The sequence below is a fragment of the Colius striatus genome, chromosome 13 (genome assembly GCF_028858725.1).
Source record: "Colius striatus isolate bColStr4 chromosome 13, bColStr4.1.hap1, whole genome shotgun sequence".
Lineage (NCBI taxonomy): Eukaryota > Metazoa > Chordata > Aves > Coliiformes > Coliidae > Colius > Colius striatus.
Window position 1 is genome coordinate 1,814,648 of NC_084771.1, and position 6,084 is coordinate 1,820,731.

The following is a 6,084-nucleotide window of genomic DNA, read 5'->3' on the forward strand; positions in this document are numbered from 1 at the left end:
ACAGTGCTCAGGAAACAATGTCACATGGAACAACAGTGCCCAGCTCACCTCTGTTGCCCACTGCTGTGGCCATGGGGAGGCCAGTTCTGCCATGGGGAGGAGGCCAGTTCTACTGTTTTGGGACCCTGAGAACAGAACTTGCCAATCCCACACCGCTGTTGGATGGGAACAGATCAAAAGGGGTTTTAGGGTGTCAATTTAAACCTGGAGAAGACAATCAAAACCTGGTTGATCTTCAGTAAAATGCATTTGAGAGAGTCCTCAGTGTGCTCCTCACAGCAGTACCAGCTGGAACCTCCAGCAAGGGGGTTGCTGACCCCAAGAAGCTTCTCCTCTCAGCCTCTGTAAGTGAGCCAGGAGTCAGGAGCAGAGCCCATCAGCACCCAGTGAGGCAAGGTGCACAGAAACCTCACACAACTACACTGAGAGGAGGGGATTTTTAACTAGCAATCTCCTTCTAGCTGGTTCCAAAAGGAGGGACACTGAACACCTCAAGTATTAACCCAAGAATTCATACTCACTCCACACAGCTCCTGCTTTGGAGGGCTTCTTCAGTAGCTTGTGCTCCCACAACAGTTGTGCTGATGCCACCAAACTCGGGCTGAAAAGCTTTATTTGGATGCAAAGGGAATAAAGGCTAGGAAGACAGAAAGAAGCAGAGCCTCTGCTGGGCTGTTTCTGTGCACACACACACACAAATAAGTCCTGGGTTAAGTAAGGAGAGGAAGGGGGGAAAAACCCAAGAGTGCTGGAAGGGCTATTCAGGCAAATCCAACAGAGAGACAGGATCAAATCCAACTGCATCTGTCACCAACAGCATCTGTAAGGGATGTGACAAAGCCAGTACGTTATCAAGCCAAGTTGCACATGCACAGGAGACAGACATCAGCACAGAGACATAAACAGACAGCACAAACCACAAAAACAAGGGGCTTGCAGCGTGTGCATCCTGAATTATTAATAGCTTCAGGCCTGCAAAATGCAGCAGGAAAGAGAATCTTGGGCCATTTCAGCCCAGGTTTGGAGGCAGAACAGAACTCTGGTGAATGAGTGGCTTCCATGGCTGGGAGCATCTTCCTAAGTCCCCCAAATCCCTTCTGTTTCAAGGACGTAATTATGACAAACAGCTGAGCAGCTCAGAACTCAAAGGAAATCAGGGAGAGCAAGCCAGACTTGTCACAAACTCAGCCATGCACAAAAGCACTGAACTCCAGGGTAAGGGGAGGTTTGTGAGACAGGCTGCTGTGTGGTGTGCTCTGAGTTCCAAAGACAACTGAACTTTAAAGTCTTCCAAACAGGTGCAAGAAGCAGCTTCCAGAGGACATAGTGGTACCTCCCACAAACCTTTCCCTCATAGAACATCTCAGACACTTTCTGTGGTGCTAAGTGGCCAATATGCAGCTTGTTAGCAAAACTAACAGACATGGACCTAACAGGGACACCTGACATGCACAGTGCTAAATACAGGGCACAAACATCCCCAGAGCAAAACCAAACCAGGTTTGAATACAACATTGAAACCAGATGCTGATTTACACTGAATCCCTTCCTTTAAAACAATGGCATTGAAGTCACTGAAGCACTTATGTTGCATCCAGCAGAGTGTGGGCAGCAGGGCCAGGGAGCTTCTGCTCCCCCTCTGCTCTGCCACATGTGCTGAGGCCTCAGCTGGAGTCCTGTGCCCAGTTGTGGGCTCCCAGCTGCAGAGGGACAGGGAACTGCTGCAGAGAGGCCAGTGCAGGGCCACCCAGATGCTCAGGGGACTGGAGCATCTTCCTTGTGAGGAAAGGCTGCGGGCCCTGGGGCTGTTCAGGCTGGAGAAGAGGAGACTGAGGGGGCAGCTCATTCATAGCTCCAAATCTCTCACTGGTGGGTGTCAGGAGCTTGGGGCAGCACTTTCTCTCTGTTGTATCCAATGACAGGACAAGGGGTGATGGGATGAAGCTGCAACACAAACAGTTCCATTGAAACACAAGGGAAAACTGTTTGAGTATTTGAGTGAGGGAGCCCTGGCCCAGGCTGCCCAGGGAGGGTGTGGAGGCTCCTGCTCTGGAGCTCTTCAAACCCCCCTGGACACGTTCCTGTGTGACCTGATGTAGGTGGGAGCTGCTTTGGCAGGGGGTTGGGCTGAATGAGCTCTAAAGGTCCCTTCCAACCCCCATCATTCAGTGACTCTATGATAACTTCCCAGCCATTTAATTCCACTACTACTAAAGTTCTTGTCACAAAGAACTGTTTTACACAATGAACTCTCTCCTCTTCAGACACTGTCACTTCCCTGCTTTGAAACCTCCCATCTCCTGAGAGAGGAGGATCAGCTCCCCTCTGGCACAGATGAGGAGTGGTTGGGAACTTTGCTGCATTCTTTCCCTTTCTGCAGCAAGCTCAGATGTAGCCATTTATCCCACTTCAACTACTTTAGAGAATGATGCTTTACCAAGGAACCTGGAGCATAGATTGTACAAGGAAGGTCACAATTCACCAGTGTGCAATGAACCCTCAGCAATCACCCCTGCAGGGCAGTGCCAAGAGCACAGCCAGAGAATGCAAAGCCAGGGAAGGCTCCAGGGAGCACAACACAGCAGCAGCAGGGAAGGCAGTGGGTCAGAGCATGTTCATACACCTGTATTCAAGTGATCTTTGCCTCACACCGAGTGCTGCAGCACTTTGTCAAGCACCCTCTGATGAGGAACACAGGGCATTTCTAGCACAGAAGCAGCTGGTGGAGCCTGAGGAGCTTGTTTCCCAAGCTGGGGCTGGAGAAGCAGCTGGAGGTTACCAAGTTCCTACAGGTAGGAACAGTCTGATACCCAAAGAGCCACCAAACCCCAAACAGCTAAAGCAATGAGCAGAGCTAAACTTGGACTGAGGGTGTATGTGAAAGTGTATCCTTGTTAGAAGGTCACAGGAGGAGACAACAGAAAGAGGCCCTTTTCCTAGAGCCACACACCTACAGTGTCCTCCTGGACCCAGCTGCTGAAGAAGGGTTTGGTGAAAGGCTTGTGAGGTGGGACAAGGTCCCTCATGGCTTGAAGAAGTCCCTTGTCTCCCCAAAAGCTGACAGATCCCTGTTTTCCTGAGCCATGGGGTCCCCTCATTTGGGTCTCCTCCTCACTGGGGAGTTTGGGGGTTGAACCAGATCATCTCTAAAGGTCCCTTCCAACCCCTACCATTCTGTGACTAACTGAAGCAGCAGATGAGACCAAGTTCTTGCCCAGGTGTCAGCATGGAAAGGACTGATGAAGGGATCTCAGTGGTTGTGCTGTGCCCACCTGCAAAGGGGAAGCCAGAGGGAACAGATCTCACACCAAAGGGCAGACCTGCCTATCAGTCCCTCTACATCAGACAGACAAGCCTGCTTGTGAGTAGAGCAAAGCCTATTCCCAAGAAGAAGGGAACACAACTCGAATTAGGGGCCCTAAATCCAGTTTGAGATGAATCAAAGAACAGATACTGTCCCACCCTGTTCCCTTTTCTTGTTCAGATGAGTAACTGCACCTCCTTTGCCAGCATCAGTGAGCACAAAGATTTCCCAAGCACAGAGCTTACCCTGTCAGAGGTGTTTAGAACAACAACTGGATACTTTCTAAAAGCACTGTACCTGGGGTGAGGGAGAAGGATGGGGAGAGACCTGCCACAAGCTGGGCCCTGAGAAACAATGGATCTCCCTTCTCATTTGCTCCTGCACAGGGACTGAAACAGCCCCCTGAATGAGAAAGGCTCTAGGGGAGAGAGGAAAGCAGCAAGCATCAAAAGGAGGAGGGGTGGGAGTATGGAAGAATTTAGTGGGGAGACATGTAAAGAGAAGAGAAAGGAGAAAAGGGGAGAAGAGGCAGCAGAAACGTGCTGGAGAGAAGGGGAAGGCAGACAGGCAGCTTCCAGGGGCTGGTTGGTTCTTCAAAAGCTATCAACACATCCCCAACGTGCTTCCCAGCTCCCTCCATATCCACACAAAGGAGCAGGAGAGCAATCACCCAGGAGCTCCTGCAAATTCCCTTTGACATAGAACAGAGGTGCCCTGAGAGAAAGGAAACTGCTCAGTGATCCGTGTGCAACACACCACGGAGGGAATGGCCCAGGCCTGGGGACTCCAGAGAGAGGGTGGGCAGGGAACCTGCAGAGAGCAGTGTCTTCCCACAGAGATCAGAGCCAAGGCTTCCAGGCAGCACAGACACTGGCAGCCAGCAAGGCAAACTGCACAGGGCTGCAGCTGCATACCAAAGCACACATACACACAGGAGCATCATCCTGAATCCTTTAAAGGAGGAGCCCCAGTGATTGAGGCAGAGAATAACATTTTCACAAGCATCTGTTGCAGTTTGCACCTCACCCCAGTGCCTGAGGCTCAGCTCAGCCACCTCCCACTGACTTCACATCCCCTCACCCAGCCTGTGCTCCAAAGGTCCATTCTGGGTCTCGTTTCTGGCAGGTCCCAAAGCTTGCCTGATGCAATGCTCCCTCATTCAGCTGCACAATGGGATCACAGCTCAGCCCACGGATTTCTAACTGCTGTCAAGGTTAAAATAGCACTTAGAGCCTGTGTAAGGTACCTGCAGCTTTATTTTGAAGAGCAACAGTTGCAGTTCCTCCCTGTGTGCAGGACCATGGTGTGGCTTGATGCAGAAATTGGATGCCAAAATGATTAAATGGGCTTTTTTTTCTCCCCTAATCTTCTCTGCTCTGCAGACTTTCTACTCCTACAAGACAGGAAACTGAGAAGGCAGCAGAGAAATGAAGCAGGATCACAAGATATGAGCTTAACTGAAGGCTATTTATGTGCTTTGGTACAGAAATACCTCAGTGGGAGTTACTGGGAAGGTCTAACAAGAAGATACAGATCTCAGGAATCCTGTGTCAGAAACCATGTCACCATCTGCTAAGAAGATCAGCTTTCCTTAGACAAAAGCAAAGTTTGGTGAAGTCAAACCAGAACCAGAGCAAATGAGTTACCTGATTGATTCCTGAAAGCAGAGCCATGAGGGAAAGGCAGCAGTGGGACAGAAATCATCTTTCCTGGAAGAAAACACTTGGAGATTTGGTTCTTTCAAGATATTCATCCTCCAGAGTGAGCTTGTTGCCAATGCTTGTTGCTCTTCACCCAGGCTGGATTGATCCTCCAACCAAAGAGCACATAAAGGGCTCCTTCAGTGTCTCTCAGGAGCCACAGCGCTAGAAATAAAAGCAGTGCAGTGTGTATTATTAATGACAGGTTATCAGAGGATCTCAGGACCACAGCCAGACAGCAGCTGCATTGTGCTGTGATTGTTAAAGCCTCAGCCTGGATCAGATCCCTCAGCTTTCCTTTATTCTTTCCTCCTTCTGATAAACCACTTTGTCCCAGCAGCTGGGAGGCAACTGCCCTGCCCTCAAGAGCCTATAACTAGAGCTTTAACTAAAAGACAAAGGCAGCCAAGTGAGGAAGTGCTGGGGAGAGGCACAACCCCCCCCTTAACCATTATATAATAAGGACAAAGTGAATGTTGCTTTGGTAGCAGTTAAATTTTATTAGAAGAGGTCAGGAGCACATATATTGGTGGGTGTTAGAGCTGCAGCTCAAGCCTCAGAGGTTCCATTTGCTGAGTGGCTACAGCTGTACCACCTTCTAAATCCTTGGGTCCTGATTTATTCATGGCATTAGGGATGCAAAATGCAAGCAGAGGGAAGTAGGCCAACAAGAGAATAGAAAGCAGGGACACAGAGGAACCAGTTTCTTCATTCCAGCTGAAAACAGGTTGAAATGTTTAACTCTTTCAGGGCCAGCTCTCTCTGAACGGGAGACAGGGGCTGACGCATAAAAATGCACCAAGGAGTCTCTCCCCATGAAAGAAAATCATCATTGCCACAAACACAGAGCCAATGTGGCTTTAGACAAGTAGTCCAGCTTACCCCAAGCATTTTCAGATGCATAAAGCTCAGACCAATGCATGTGGCAGGGGAAGGGGTTAATGGCTTTGGTTGTGTGTGGGCCAGATGTTCAGCTGGTGCAACTCAACACAGATCCATTAGACATTAGTGGAGCTCTGCCTGCTTACCCCAGAGAGGATTCTGGACCTGTCCTTCCAAATCCTATCTAATACCCACTCA